Source organism: Gobius niger (assembly GCF_951799975.1).
Source record: "Gobius niger genome assembly, chromosome: 1".
NCBI lineage: Eukaryota > Metazoa > Chordata > Actinopteri > Gobiiformes > Gobiidae > Gobius > Gobius niger.
Window position 1 is genome coordinate 21188331 of NC_136852.1, and position 16256 is coordinate 21204586.

At 40.5% G+C, this 16256-nt stretch overlaps 1 protein-coding gene across 9 annotated transcripts in view; it reads right to left on the reverse strand.

The window, feature by feature from the left end:
• tenm4 (teneurin transmembrane protein 4) overlaps positions 1-15386 on the reverse strand; it is a 123390-nt gene extending 108004 nt beyond the window's left edge. For 5 of the 9 annotated variants that reach the window (XM_079553331.1, XM_079553330.1, XM_079553328.1 and 2 more), the window contains exon 1: positions 14813-15386. The gene's annotated coding sequence lies outside the window, so the exon portion shown is untranslated. The remainder of the gene's footprint in view (positions 1-14812) is intronic. The other 4 variants (XM_079553333.1, XM_079553334.1, XM_079553332.1 and 1 more) reach the window with 3 other exon arrangements.
• Between the last annotated feature and the right edge of the window lie 870 nt (positions 15387-16256).

Below are 16256 nucleotides of genomic sequence, written 5' to 3' on the forward strand. Positions count from 1 at the left end.
ACAGTGGAATAAGTATGGATAAATATTAGGGGTTCAGCTCTAACGGTTTGGTTCACGGTGCAGGACCCGTGGTGTGGTGCATCACGGTAGTGTGCAAGCAAAAAAATAATAAGTAGGTTTTGAAATGAAATAGCCTAATGATCGTTGTTAGACAGTATTTATAACGTTACAATGAAATTGGCAATGCTTTCCAAGCTGCTTTAGAATAAAATGAACCTCTGGGCTCACAATACGTGAAAGCAAAATAGAAAACAAATGGTACAGCAGTAAAAGAAAAAAAAAGAAAAAAACTACGCAGTGCAGGCCATGCGCTCGTAAAGTTGTAGTTTCATTTTCGCTTTGACTCACACGGAGGATAAATCAGTCGGTGCAGCGCGTTTGATTAGAGGCTTTTGGGCAATGTTTTGCGTGTACTGTTTGTCGGAGACAAAGCTTTAGAGACGGAATACTGCCTGGATCTATAATGAACCACAGCCTCGGTCACTGCAGGAGAGACTTAAACAAAGACACGCAGATGTGTTTTGGAGGATGTAACTGTACCTGTGCGGAGCGTCTGCAGGTTAGCGGTGAGTGACGATGACACACATCGCCCTGTTAGGATGCGCGCGCGCACACATACACGCGCGCACGCACACACGCGCGCGCACACACGCACACCGCCCTGTTTGGATGCGCGCACACGCACGGCAGTCAGATGTCGTGCACTCGCGTTGTTGTGACGGCGGGTTGTCCTCGGGCAGCAGCACCGCGGTCCATATGGACCCGTGGTCAATGCCCGTGGCTGGTGGGACCGTCACGTGGGGGCCGGCCGCGGATGTAATAATAATAATAGTAATAATGCATTAGTCTTATATAGCGCTGTTCCAGACGCTCAAAGTTGCTGAACAATTATGCGCACATGAGCCCCCACCACCAACCACGCACACACTCACTACTCTCGCTTCCTGGTGTTCCCAAACGGTCTCCCATCCCAGTCCTAACCAGGCCCGTCCCTGCTTAGCTTCAAAGTCGGTATGGGAAATAAACATGGCGGCGCCCAGGCGGCGGCCATTGAGATAGCGTTTTCTATTATAGATTCCACTGCACCTGCAATTTGATTTTGCATTAGCTTTGACCAATGAGACAAGCTTTCCTGTGAACCGGCCAATCATCACGTGCACAGGGAATGAGGAGGGGCGGGAACAAACATTAGCTTGATTGTTTACTTTTATAATCAATCTATCTTCATTTTATTTTATTACAATTGGCATATTTTTTGCTGCTCTGCCCAACTCCGATAAGAGACATAAATTGTAAATATATATATTTGTATCTGTGTTTTTATGAATATTATTTGCAGTATTACGTAAACAGTAGGCTCAATACAGATAGCTGTCTGTTAGACCTTGGAGTGACATTACCAATAAAAAGTAAATCAGTAAAGGCTGAATTATGGGCCCTCCAGCAGACAGCGATAAATAATCCCTGCAATGGGTCAAGCTGTGTGTTATAGGCAGCACTTTTCCTCCCTGTGATATTCTTCTCACTCAGCACAACAGCAGCCTCCATTGTCATGATCGCAATCACATAAGCTCCCTTAGAGTGTGTGCGCCTGTTCGCACGCAAACAAAAAACATTTCGGATACACACAGGGCTACACTTAGAGCCGAGAGGCAGTGGGCCTGAATACTTAAAGCATGGAGATAATGCGTAACACGGGCAACCCACCCATCTCCAGCACAACACCACTTTGTGTTCAGTCAGGCTTTCATTCTCACTTTTTCAATTTTCCCTTTTGATTATGAGAGACTTGGGCACAGCATGTGTACATCACTGTGAACATGACTCCATCAATGCACTAGTCTAAGCAGCATGGTCTTATTGTTTCTGACAGCCTATATCCTATTTGTCAGCTGGAATACACTGACCTTGGGTTACTGCATTAGAGAGGCACAGGCACACTGGATCCTGTCGATGATCTAATCGATTCAGCGTGAAATTAAACATTACAATACATATGCGGCCATCTCCATTCATACCGCAACAGGGAATATTCAGAGGCACCAAAATGAAACCACACATTTAAATAACATGATACACTGACGGCACACTGCAACCAAATTATGCCATTATGGTGTCTGTTTAACATTTAAAGTGAAAAATCTGGAAGATGGCAGGTGCTGAAATTGAAATCAAAATTTTCATTATATCGATATGATGTCGCCCGAAAATGACAAAATGACTGTGACACCCGTTAGCTCAAGAATGGAATGGGCACAAACAGGGCCATAGTGAAGCTTCGCTGCCAGCGGAGTAAAAACTCAATAAGAAAGCATGTGCCAAATTGTGCAGTGTCATGCGATGGTTTGAGCCAAATGAAGAAATAAAACTTTGACATAGGATGCCGATATTTTTTCTTCACTCCTGTTTGATATCTTACTGTATCTTTTTATTTGTGAATTATTCGCATGGTTTAACTTCAGAATGTGTAATTTAACCAACCCTTTCCAATTATTCATCTATAATGGGAGCTGGTACAAAGAGAAGACTTGGTTTGGGACTCCTCGGACTAGATCATTTATTCTGTCAATTGTTGCTGCAGAAGAATGTAACAAACCTTCTTTGCAACTGTCACTGAAGCTTTTCTACTTGACTTCTGCTGTTCTGCGAGCAGTCACTAATGGCCAGTTATCTGGGCAATGACCGCTCACACACGGCATCACGCCCTACATGATTTAGGTTGGATGGTCACATGTATTTACATAAAAACACTCCGTGCCTCTTTAAAGCTGTTCCCCCGAAGTGGAAAAGGCTATAAGGGCACTTGGGACAGTCAGTGGGTTTGAAGTGCACTGAGCATCTCTGATGAAGTACAGTTAATGCATGCATGCTGTGGCAGTCCCATTACTTATTCAACACAGCACATGTACTACATATCAAGCAGCAAGCCAAAAACTGCAAGCTACAAGCAAGACATCTGAGAAATGCAGGCTGGTTTTAAAATTAAGTATATGCTCTCTGATCCAAGAATATTGCATTATTGTGTAAAGGTCACACGCCTATGCACAAAGCTATCAAAAGGTTTGTGTCCTCAATAACTTCCTACAGCAGCGTGACTTAGCTTATTCATGCTTTCAGTCTAAAGGGCATTTCATTTGTCAAACATTCAAAATACTGTTGTGCTATTCAACTCGTTTTAGAAAGATCACCTTAGATTTCCCAGGGCAAACCAAACTCATTAGGAAATAGAAAGACACCTTAAAATGGTTTTCAAATAAAGCATTACTCTACACCTTACTGATTTGAAGACAACTTTAATGAATCAGACTGTTTAGAATCACTAACATTATTTTATTTTTTTCAAATGGTGTAATAAGTCAATTGTTTCAATTATTTTATCATGTATGATATAAGAGCAATATTAACAAAGTATGGCTAACCCTGCAGCCCGATGGCCACGGGCAGACAGTGTTTGCGGGTGTGAGCAGCTGTAGCTCACTGGAACATTACGGATCCAAATGAGAAAAGGACATAAATATGACAGAGCATGTTGCTTGGATACAACATGAACGAGAAGGAAGCCCCACCTCATTTAAAGCACAAGCTTTCCCATTCCTGCCAGTTTTGAAATTACAACAATAAACTGGTAAGGATTTGAACACAAGTGAAATGCAAAACACAGGGGAGTCGTCTCTCTTTAAACTTAACCGAATGCAACCAAATTCACAAACTACATGGGCAACTTTGAAGCAAGAGGCCAATAACAGTCTTTATGCACTCGGCAATTTCACCGGGTGACAATCCTCCTGGGACCTCGTTCACGCAGCGTCTCACCTCACTGTGAGTATAGGGAGATTGGGATTGTTCATTTAAGCAGAGTAGATATTCAAACAGAGGAGCGATGACAAAATGAGAGCTTTGTGAAAAAGCTTCGGCAGAAAGAGTTCTTAGCTTCAAATATTGAAATCCAGATTATGTTTCATAACAGATGAGCAAAGGTGGTACCAAAGGGGCTTAGCTTAACCATAAAGCAGATGACATCGATAAAACATGGGACAGTGTCACATTTTGTCTTTTTCTTTTTTGGGGGGGTGCGGGGGATCTCTAATTAGCAATACTAATTAGTGATAGACGCCAAATTCAAACAGCTGGATTTTCCTGACATAAAAATAAATCAAAAATAATAATGATACAGAAGTTTCATGATTTACCATGTCCCTTCTGTGACTGAAGCTTTATGATTGTAAATGTACCAACTGTAAATGTTTAAGGATTCCTATTTTTACATTCAATAGCAATTGTTCAACATGATTATTACGATCACGACATTGACAACGGAAATAATTGGATTTCACAGTCGTTTAGATCAATCACAAATTTGCCTTTGTCTCATTTCTCTCTTGAATTTTTGTATGTGTGTTTTCATTTGTGTTAGTGCTTTTATACAAAACACATCGATTGAACAGGTTTCAACGTTTTGCTTTGAAGAGTCTTACTTTTGCTCTGTGCTAAAGTTTTAACAACAAAGTTCAAATTTCAAAAGCAAAGGGCGCTTTTGATGCAAGAGTGCAGCGCTTTGTGAGTCCTCATAAAGAAAACAATGAGCTATGTTTCAGGAACACTGTCTGATCAGTTGAGAAATAAGTGCAAACTTAAAAATCATTCCACACAAAATATAAAACTATAAAAGTTACTAAGACAATGTATGCCATGGCGGACTTTAACTTACCATCATTTTGACCTGACAATACAAATTACTAATAAAAGCAGTATCACATTTATTGACATTGCAAAATTCTTTTCAAATGAGCCGTACATTTTGCAGCCCTATTTATAATCCCAACAGTGGGTTTCTCACTCCACTTTGAAAAAAAGCGATCGTCTGTATAATGTTATCCATCGATGCGACCTTTCAGACTTCTATGTGCTCTATATCTTCACTGCGGGAGTCCAGCACACAGACGCACAAGCCCATGGCCCCATTGAACTACAGCGGGGATGGTACTGCCAAGCAAAGTCTGTCCACACCATAGGGATCTGATGGCCCTTTGTAAGCTCACTGTCGCATGTAAATGTAATAAAATTTCAACCACATAGAGTAAAGCTATAACCAAGTGCCTTTGAAGCAAGACATTTTGCATAAACAGCTTATTGTGTAAAGCTGTTGTTGTGTAATTTACTTTATTTGATGCAATGGAGTGTATTGACGCAAATTCTAACGCCCGCACTGATCTTTTTTTGTCTTCAAAGAGAATTAGGCTTCAGACAAGAATAACGGCATCAGTAACAGGCTTGTTTGTTGTTTTGGAAAAGATAAAACTGGTATAAAGCCTGGTTTATGCTGAACATCTGCAGCAGGTCAAAGCAGAGGCGCGCAAACCAGGCCCGGCACATTGGGAAAAAATAAGGTGTTTTGTGGGGGGCATCGCTGCTGTTTATGCGATGTGGTCACGCTTTCTCCTGCTTTCACAAACCGATGAAAGCAGAGAGTGTGAACAACAACAGACATAGCAAACAAAAAGTAATGGGGATCAACTAAACAAAGTAGAAAGTTTTGTCCACAATGACATGAAACTTTTCATTCAGCCAACATATTTCAGAAAGTTGAAAAACAATAAATTGTCTGAGAAATGTAAATCGTCCTGGTTTTGACACCAGATCTGAAAAGCCGTCTGAACTACTCATTTCATGATCTCAAACGGCAGCTTTCGATCAGATATCCACCATATAAGGACAGGTATGTTGCGTGACATTTCTCAAACTTTTCATCTTAATAATTTTCCTTTTAAATAGGATGAGAAACCTGATCCATGGCCAGTGGGATTAGAGGGTAAAAAAAACCCTAAAGCCAAAAAGATCTTTGTCAACTAATTAACATCCTCATCTTGAATCTTAAGTAAACCGCTTAACATCAAAGCTGCTCAATTTTACACCTAGCCTCACAGAATTATCTCCTCGATGGAGTGAAACGCAGCGAACAGGGAGTATGGGGAGCCCTGCTGTATCATAATGTGAGATTGTGATATTTGCCCAAACATGTCCTTTGGAAAATAGTCAATAAATGTGTGCTTTGCTTAATGGATAATGGAGCATTTCACACATAAGCAACAACAGACCACACATTTCTACATTTTTTTCTATTGCTGCAGATGTCAACAGTTAAAAGTCCTCAGCCCGAAGCAAATCCAATAGTCAAAACGATAAATCAGTCCAAAGAACTGCATGCTCATAAGGGACTACACAAATAGGTCTGAAATAAGTGTCAAAACGAACAATAAAGTAATAATAAAGTGAGCCGAGGAGAATCGGGCAATTACAGTCTGAGTAAAATTATAGTCACTATCATGATTTTCCACACAATCGCTCTGGTCGCGTTGATCTAAATGCCCTTTTAGACTCGAGAGCCAAAACTAATGAGAAAGCCATCAGATTATACACTGTTTGTCATTAGAGCTGCTGTTCCAAATGCTACAGCGTTGTCACTAAGGGATGTGTCTTATGAACATTCGGAGTAATCTTTTATCTCGGATTGTGTTTCAGAGCCTGCAGTGGAGGAAGAGCTGTCCAGACTTCACTCTCCCCACACATTTCCTCCAGGATCCAACACTGCGCCGATGCCCGAGCATTGTTGCTAAGATAGTCTCACCCATGTGTCAGGCCGGGGGCTGGGTTTTCTCGCAGTGGGACAATCCCAAAACACCTACAGAGGCGTCACCGGGGTCACAAACACCTCCGTCTCAAATCGTGTCTTTAAAAGTGTCCGTTTAAGGAATTTAGCACCCACTGTCATTACATTGAGTTCCTGTTTGACATTTGCAGGTATTGTTTGTTGTAAATTCGTCATTTTATCAAGTGGTACCATTTTCAGTGGCCTTTATCGAAAATAATGTTTTGGGTCCTTCAGCTCCACTGAAACGTTAATTAATAAAAACATTAATTATATACAGTAGGTTAAGAGTTATTTTCCCACTGACTAACCCATGAGTTCCAACATTACTTACAGCAATCGGGAATCAGGATTGTATCTTTTTGTCATTATGTCTTTAAAAGCACTGCCTCACCACCAAGGAAACAGGGACAAAGCACTTGGACTTATTTTGGATCTAAAAAAACAAAGTGTTCTATTATCAATTGCACAGGAAAGTTCATTTTAGTTTTATTTAGCAATAAAATGAACGCATTTCAGAGTAATCTATAATAGTAAATAGGAGTCTAAGTTGATAAATAATTGACTGCACCTCAAGGGGGTTGTTTGGGGATAAATGAAAGACTAAATATGTACAGTATTTACCTTCAGATCAATTCAAACAGAACAGAAACTCTGATCGATGCTCCTTTTAAAATAGATCGCTCTTATCAAAACCTGGGTGATCAAAACCAGCCTCAGAAACCTTTGGGGGTGTTTCGATCAGGCTGTTTTGAAGAGCTAACCAAAATGACAATCCATACTTTTATCTCGTCTTTTTTTCAATTACTGTACTCTAATTCTGTTTCTACTTACTTTAGGATCACTTTCTACTGACTTCAAATTGTACTACTTCTATGTAAACTTCTAACAGGGACAACCAAAACAGTCACATCAACTCCATTTTATCATGTCTTTGTTGGCTTCCAGTAAAATGTTGCATTGATTTTTAAATGTTAGTCCTCACTTTCCGTAGCGTGCATGGTGAGGCTTCCCTGTATATTCCTGACTTACTGTGCCCTAACTCCTCAGGGCGCACCCTTTGATCTTCAGGCCTCCATATCCTAAAGGTCCCAAAGACTCTCTTTAACCTATGAGGACCCAGTGCTTTAAGGCTGCTGCCTCCAGACTCTGACTCTGGAATGACTTCCCCCTGTCCCGCCGTGTGTGGCAGACTCAGTGGGCTCTTTCAAAAAACACAAAGCCCAGTTGTTTCAAATGTTGTATATTTAATGTGGCTGCCTCTACGACCCGGCCCGGATAAAGCGCAAGAAAATGAATGGATATATATATACACTTAATGCAAGAGAAAAAAGGTTAAGAACCATTTTTTCAGATATGCAGTGTTTCTTACAATCATTCCCTCCATGCTTGGTGGTTGTAAGGCACTACTGAACTAGACACAGCTGCTCTGGGGCATATGATGGGAGTGCCAATCTATAGCCTGTCTGACCACTCAGTCACCTCATTTGTACAGAGTCATGGCGGGTGAAATGTCTTGCCCAAGGTTGCACTGGTCAGAGCTGGCAAGTGGCCTCTAACCACTGCCACCTCGAAATGATCTGAAATCAAATCCAAACAAGTATGGATTTTATAGCTACGGGGGGAAAAGACACAGGCATCTTTTTCAAAGCTATGTTTCTTTCAAAAGGACATCACTAAGTCATCTACTACATACAATGATGAGTTTCTTTTTTCATCAAATGTAATGACAGCGATTTATTCTTAAGCCCCTTCAGTGCTTGTAAGAGGTATTTCATGTTTATTTATACATGGATCAAAGGTATTGTTTGCTGGAGTGGCTGCTGAATGGGAGAGGTCAGCCCTCAGCTTCCTCTTGCAGTGATGACATTCATATTTGAAAAATGAGGCCTGTCACTAAATGTCACCGTGCCGCCTCTTTGTCGGCTCATCACTCTATTCACGGCTTGTCACACTGATGCCCAGTTTGTGACAAGAGCAAACTGTTAGCTTCCTTCCAGGCAAGCTACTGGGCTTTATTAATATTTATAGAAAAAAAAAAAAAGAAGCGTCTTAAGGGCAGCCCCCTTGAGACCTATCACTCGCCTTTGCTGCCTAACACTCGCAAAATATATTGACAAGCTCCTTTCAGCTCTCCCCTGCTCCTGGAACCTCCGCGCGCAGGTGTGTGCACAGCAGGCTTTCAGACACATGCCACTTTCTACTGGCTTGATTAAAAAAAATAAAAATCTCTTTTGATTCAATCACATCCTGGGCTGAGAGAAGCCGATTTAAAGACATGAAAGAAAGTTAAATAAATGAGTGAAAAACCTTGGTGCTGAATAGAAAAATATGACAAATATCATGATCCAGTGCTTTAGATGCATCAGATATCCTTGTGCATAAAAAAAGCATTTTCCTGCAGAATGCTCAATTGCATTTTGATGTAAAATAGTTTATACAGTGGATGGACAAAGACAACATCCCAAATGACCTTATCTTCCCAGGCATTATCACATTGGCTCTGAATAGTTGAATATACAGAGTGCAAGCCACCTACTACATATAGTAAGACCACCACATAATAAATATATATATATATATATATATATATATATATTTTTTTTTTTTTTTTTTTTTTTTTTTCCGTTGTCCTTGTGTGTAAATTGTTCAGTTTGAGACCTTGTCCTTGCACACTGTTCCCCGTTAAAGGCACAAAATTGGCAGCTTACTTGCAGGAAAATACGCCCTTTCTTTCATATACATTTTGGATTTCAGAGCAGGTGCTTATTTTATAGTTGCATTGAAACATTAAATAACAGCACAAAACCTAAATATATGAAATGCAAATTGGAAATCAAAGCAGGGAAGAGAACGATGATCCAGAGGAATTGTTTTACAGCATCGTTGCGTGTTTAGTACAAAGGAGGAATAATCACCTAAACATTTACAGCCTTAGCCCTATTTTGTATTCTTAAAAGATCCCGTCAAGAGCAAACACTCACAAACACAATTTAAACCTACAGCTGAGGGGAATTTAGCTTGTAAGTCAGGCGCTCAGAAGTTAATACCTACGAATTCTTGCTTTCAAACTATCCCAAAGTAATTTCGAAAAAGCTAACTCACTAAGCAGTCTTATTCTATTCATGATCACATAGATTATTAGCCATTACATTTATCCACCCATTAAATCAAATAAGGCAGTTTAAACCTATTTCACTAGTCAAACATTATGAAGTTAATCTAATAATTAGCATGGCAATAGGCTGGTTTGAACTGAGGTCAAAGTGCTGAATTATAAAATATGTATTTTTTTTTCCTGGAACTATTAAGACCATGAATCAATAAAAAATGTGCATAGTAATTTAGAAAATGCTTATCTAACATTCTAACCTAATGCTTTGGCTCTATGAACACATGTCCTCTGAGTGCACCCCTCACTGTAAATGTTGCTCATTGAAACTGTAAATCACCAGGGTTTAATTACCTGCAAATTAACTGTCGTTTCACTATCTTGCATAAGATTATCTTGGCCATGATGAAATGTCACCAGGGACATTGTTCTGATGGGACGATTCAAAGATGCAGAAAAAAAAAACACACAGAAAGAGAAGTCACTTAGTGTGATAGCTGTGAGGCATGTGATGTCTGTCAGCCAGTGGCCCTCCTTGTGTGACCTAAAGGCTCTGTAGGAGAGACATCTCACTGTTGCTTTCTTCACTTTCAGCAGCAGTTCAAATTGAGTCATCAAATTGCAGGGTGTTTTTTGTTGTTGTTGCTGTGTCTTCGCTACACTCTGCAGCACGCACTGCAACAGTCATGTGGCCATTTGCTTCAGTGCATTTATCTTTGATATACGAGTGGGGTGAAGCTGCTCTCAGATATTTTTTTAACAGCAAACGCTCACAGAGGGAACTGTTGAACAGCAAAGGAAAAAGTTGACATTCAGTATATATTGAGTTGTGAATCTCTTAAGTTTGTTGATGCACATTATTGAGTAAGTCAAAATGTGGACGATTCCGAAACATATTTGAAGAAACTTGGGGTGATTAGGACAAAATGAAGTCATCTTGTTAAAAGTACATCCTAATGATCCAGGATGTGCTTAGCTCGTACGCTCATCATTGGAAAGGATATGGGATACAGTGTTTGCACCACTAAGTGCACCTGGTTCTGTAAAATGGCCTCATATTATTTGGCTGTTAACAACCGGGCAAGGCAACCATCAGATCTAATGACCCTCTGGAGATGGCTTCATATCCCATTACTGAGCCCGAATCATGTTTAAAAGAGCCAGGCTCAAGCCCTCCACTCATACACAACCATTCGTAAAACTCCATCAGTCTGGATAATGCACTGTGCAAGTGTTCAGTGAGCAAATATATCCAAGAAATATGTGCCAGTTTGTTCATGTGGACAGTAAGGGCCTGATTTACTAATCCATTTTGCTAAATTGCAAGTAATATGAAAAATTAGCGCATGGAATTTCATAGCATTTTGCACATGATTCACCATAACAAACTGTTCAGTAATATCAGTGCTGCAAATCTGATATGTAGATGAGTTTGCACTGTGGCCTTTTATTGTTTATGACAAATCTGAACTGCACCTTTTTTCACATGGCAATGCTTAGTACATCAGGCCCTAAGTGTAGGATATTTGCTATTTAGGATTGATGGTGTGCAAAAGGTTATTTTGGTATTGCCGAGAGGTTTCAGCACAAGCCGACGAGCGCTTTTCCACACAAAACTCACTTGGCTGATGTGTTTGATTGGGACTTGTTCAGAAAGATCAATGTAAACTGCCGAGCCATCATTAACATTTGAGATTGCACAAACAACATCCACAAATCGGATTCTGGGAATAATTGTCACAGCTGACTTTTCGCTGCCTGCTTTCTTTGCATTTGCCAATACATTTATTTGGTAACAGAATACATAACCGGTCAATTATTGCAATGCCAGAAAAAGAAAATGAAAGGCTATATGGCGTTGCATGCATTATTCATACATACAGGGAAAGTCACAAACAGAATGGGGCAACAATTACCATAAATGCGACTTCAGCTTTTGTTGGACAATGCCCCGGTTTGAACGTGGCTGATCCATAACAATAAATCATTCACAATTACATTTGGATAACAAAACAGGGAGAAAATATTTTGCCACGGCGCGGCGCAGAAATAATGTATCAAAGTGAAGCATGTCGGGATAATGAGCCCCACACCTGCAGATTGTCGTTAGCCTCCGCAGCATTAAGAGTCATCTTTAAAATTGCTACATGCGGCACACTCTGAAACATGGCACACAAAGGGGAGTCTGTCTGCCCAGCCAGCAGAAGAAATATTACCCCATGTCTAACCACTCAAGTGCTCAACTCTAACCATGAACCCTCTACGCTGCTCAGTCTGGGAGATCTGGCCGCTCAGTTGGTTAAATAGGTGTGCAATTTCAAATTCTTTGGCAAATTAAATCCTCTGCCTTGGTGAAAAAAGTAGAAGGCTTAAAAGGATGGATTGTGTTGCCCAGATGTTTCTTTTCTGACAACACACAATGAACATTTTCAGCTGTATTTTTAAATTGTTTTGCATGATTTGAAAAACGAGTTAGCTTGATAAGAGCAATTACAATGAATATGTCACTGTCATTGCAATTACAATGTCAGTCTTATTTTTTTTGGTAACCATTGTGTTGGACTACTTTTTTCCCCCCTAATTGTCTAAAACACAGTTGCATTACAAGAGGCCACAGCAGACTGCCAGAGGAAAAAAAAAAAAAAAAAAACACCACTGACAGGTTTGAAATTAGCTCTGAATGTTTAATAATAACAACATTCTGGGACTCATTATGCTAGCAAGTGCATCATTACTGTCTTTGCTGCGCCACCACACACTTGAAGTGGGTGCTTACAATTTATGTAGTTCCAACAACTTTCTCAAACATACTTTCTAAAGCACTACCATGATATACTTCTGTTTTCTTGGCATCTTTTATATGTAGTGGACGAGTATTAACTTAAGTTTAATTCATATTCATACACATACATACATGCAAATGGTGAAAAATGCTTGCCATAGCCCATTGCACCAACATTCTGCATGTTTGATACTGCAGTGACATAACATTTCCTGCATATTCATCTTCATCGTTGAACTTTGATGAATATTGAATAATTCAGGCCGTCTGTCTTGGCTCAGTGATACACACATTTTACGAACCTACTCTTCCTCTTTAAAGATGACTGTACAGTAAAGTTCTCACAACTATTTTTACTTTAAACTCGCACTTTCCAGAAGATATTCCAAGGGGACAGAGGCATTTAATTGTTTCTTTTTTGTCATTGTGCCGTGTGCGCCAACATTAGTTCAACACATTACTCGTTTACAAACTATAACAACATCCAACTCCACCTTTCTATTCACAATGAAGCTACAACAAACAGGGAAAGAGAGATTTTTCATATGCGTCCATGGAGAGAGAACCAGCTCTACTTAGGCGCCTTCTCAGGACTCTTCATGCCCACAAAGACAACTGTGAAAGAATGCAGCACCGCTCTTCAAAGGTTAACCTCTGTGGAACCTAACAACTCCAGACTTCTCATTTTGATGCCTTCACCAAACCCTGGGTGTGTAGGCTGGAGGGCCCCTGGATTCTCTGGGATTTAACCCCTAATATACGAGGTCACCCACCCCACTAGACAATAAAGACACTTGTGGATCTGATCTGCTCACAAAAAAAGGCAAATCCACCTTTTCCAGTTATGAGAACGACTCATCTCTCACACAATACAAGTTAGATGAACAGGTTTCAATTAATAAACCAACAAACACAATGTGTGTCTTTTTGTCAACAATCATTTTACTATTACAATTATAATTCTACTGACTTAGACATTATACCTTTGAAACCATGTAAATTCCTACAAGTAACCTACTTCCAACACAGTTTAGTGCTATCATTACTGGTCAACTGCTACAGCTGCAACATGAATACTACTAAAAAAAGATCCATGTTTGTTTATGAATGTTGCATGTCTTCATACAAAGTCTTACTCATAATGGGCAACTAATAGTACCACAAGACTAAAATGCAACTGGTAGTGTCACTCACACTTCAGCACTATTCAGATCTATGCTTGTGCCTGTTAGCCAGACACATCGCCCAATCAGAGGGCAGAGCCAGAATAAGCTGCGGCCCCAACAATGACTCCCAGGGGTCCTATGCTCCAAGGGTCTTAGCTTTTTTTTTTTTTCCTCTGCAGCAAATTCAAATGAGGTTTTTCTATTCAGATTGCATCATTCGACAGGTGTGATCTGACCCCACCAGAGATATTAAAATAATGGAGTAGTAAGTAATCCCTTTGTTATTATCCTGGTGAGGAATGTGTCATTTTGTCTCTTTAAAATGACTATATACAAGTGTTATTTATCAAACTTTTGTTTAAGTTAGTTTTTATTTTATTTTATTTTTTTTAACCAAAAATCAGATTTGGGATTCACGAAGAAGTCGCAGCATTCAGCAAACTTCTTAGGAACTCCCTCTGCTCCAGTCCATCAACCATAAACGCAGGCTGGAGCCATACACCACGATTTTTAAAGCAGCACGTTTTTCCCAGCTTAGACAGCTTAGAGAGAAACCCTTGCCGGTCCAGGTCCACAGGATCCTCTGAGCACTTTAACCTACCTACAAATTCAGCGTCGTGCGTGTGCGTTATTTATGAGATGCGATATTGGGACGCGATGCAGCCCTTCCCCATTTCTCATCCAGTCGCAAACTACAGGCGTAAGGACTTATTACGGATCCAAGCTGTAATAGAAATCGAATTCGCCGCGATAAGAGCTTCTTTTTTTTTTGTTGGTACGGTTGATAGCTATACCGGGGTGGGTTGTAGGTAGGTAAAGCTTATGGCTCCCTTGCTTGGTACACACGATTTCCAAAGCAGCGGCGTTAATCTCTCCACCTATGTGCCAATGATGCGCGGGGAGTCGTATAGTGAAGACATTACAAAACGAGCGTCCCTAATGTGGAAAAATCCCATGCAAAATAAAAAAAATAAAAAAAAATAAAAAAGGCGCTGCTTCTGGTCGTAGATCCACTGCGTTTTGCTCTCGCGGCTGCATCACGCGGGTCTGTTTTTTCTGCAACCCGAGCAAAAAAAAAAAAAAAAACACTTAAAATTGAACCTTACCATGCTGGAGACACATCCGATGTACCAGGCCTGTCCCGTTGACAATTCATCAATATAGAGTGGTGCTGCTCCAAAAAGAAAAGAAAGACAAAAAGCCCTTGTGCTTCTACTTCGTCTCGCGCTCTTCACTGGTTTGATAATAGTCAGAGCGTATTTCCACTGTGCACGACACGGTACGGCAAAAAAAAAAGAAGAAAAATCCTCCGCCTCCCACTTGTGCGGCTTCTAGGTGCTGCTGCTGCTGCTGCTGCTGCTGCTTCTTCTCGCTGCTGCTGTTGCCTGCCTCTGCCGCTCTCCGTCTATAACGCACTCACATGCATTGGGAAGCGCTGATGCCATTAACTCGAGGCGCACCTAATGAACGTCGCGGCGAGGATCCGTAGGGAGAATTTTGTGAAATAGCGATAGTGGGGGAGACGGATAAGGTGACAACGGCAAAAGCCTCCGTATCTCTGGCTCCTGCTGTAGCGGCTGCTGGGGAATGACAAGCGAGCTGCGGACTCCCTCACCGTTTACTATTACGCGCTCGGAGCACAGACGGCGGTACGGCGCGGCAGCCTGTTCGTGGTCGCCCCCTTTGGTTAGACGGCCTATAGTGGCACAGTCTCGATATACTCTCGGGCTATCGAGAGAGAAAAAACAAAAAACAAAAAGCAGGCATTCGCTAAAGCGTGGTTTTACATTTGTTTTTTAGCCGACGGAAAATGATTTACACCAGACTTCGAAACAATGCAGTATTTGCAATAAAGTTAGCCAATCCGGCACCCTTCAGTGGGCTATTTGTGAAAGAATAGTCCTACATTGCAGTGGATTTGGAAGAGAATAAATTGGTGGATGTTCAAAAAACTTACTTACAAAGATACATCATAGTAAACATATTCGTAATAACTTATTTGCATTAATGCCTGTAGATGTCTGATCCACGCAGGGTTTTTATTTGTTCTAAACGTGGTCTTTTAAACTTTACTCTTTCATTGCCTATATTTGCATATAATTGCATACCTCCTGCTAACACTGTTATTTTAATAAACTTTATTATTGTTTAGACTCCCACAAAAAAAAAACTTTAATAACATAAACCCACGTATTTACACTCTATGATTAGTCATGGATAAACTTTTTTTTTCACTTTGTAACAATACAATTAACTAACTCAAAAACAAAGAAAGAAAGAACTTTCACTCCAGCTTCAATGGCTCAGTACTCAATCAAATGGTTCAGTTCCTATTTTAAGAAAACATTGAGCTCAACCTTTGCCAAACCCCTGACACCAGAGTTTATAGGTTAGCAAGAAAACACCATCTGCCTTGTTCCATGTGAGGGACTTTTGTCTGGCCCCGTTCTGATCCTGCATCTATTGCCATATACTTATCTCCGAGTCCTAGCTTCTCCTTGTGGGTTAAAAAGCCTGGTCAAGAGTTCCTGGCCCCGAAAGTGTGTTTGG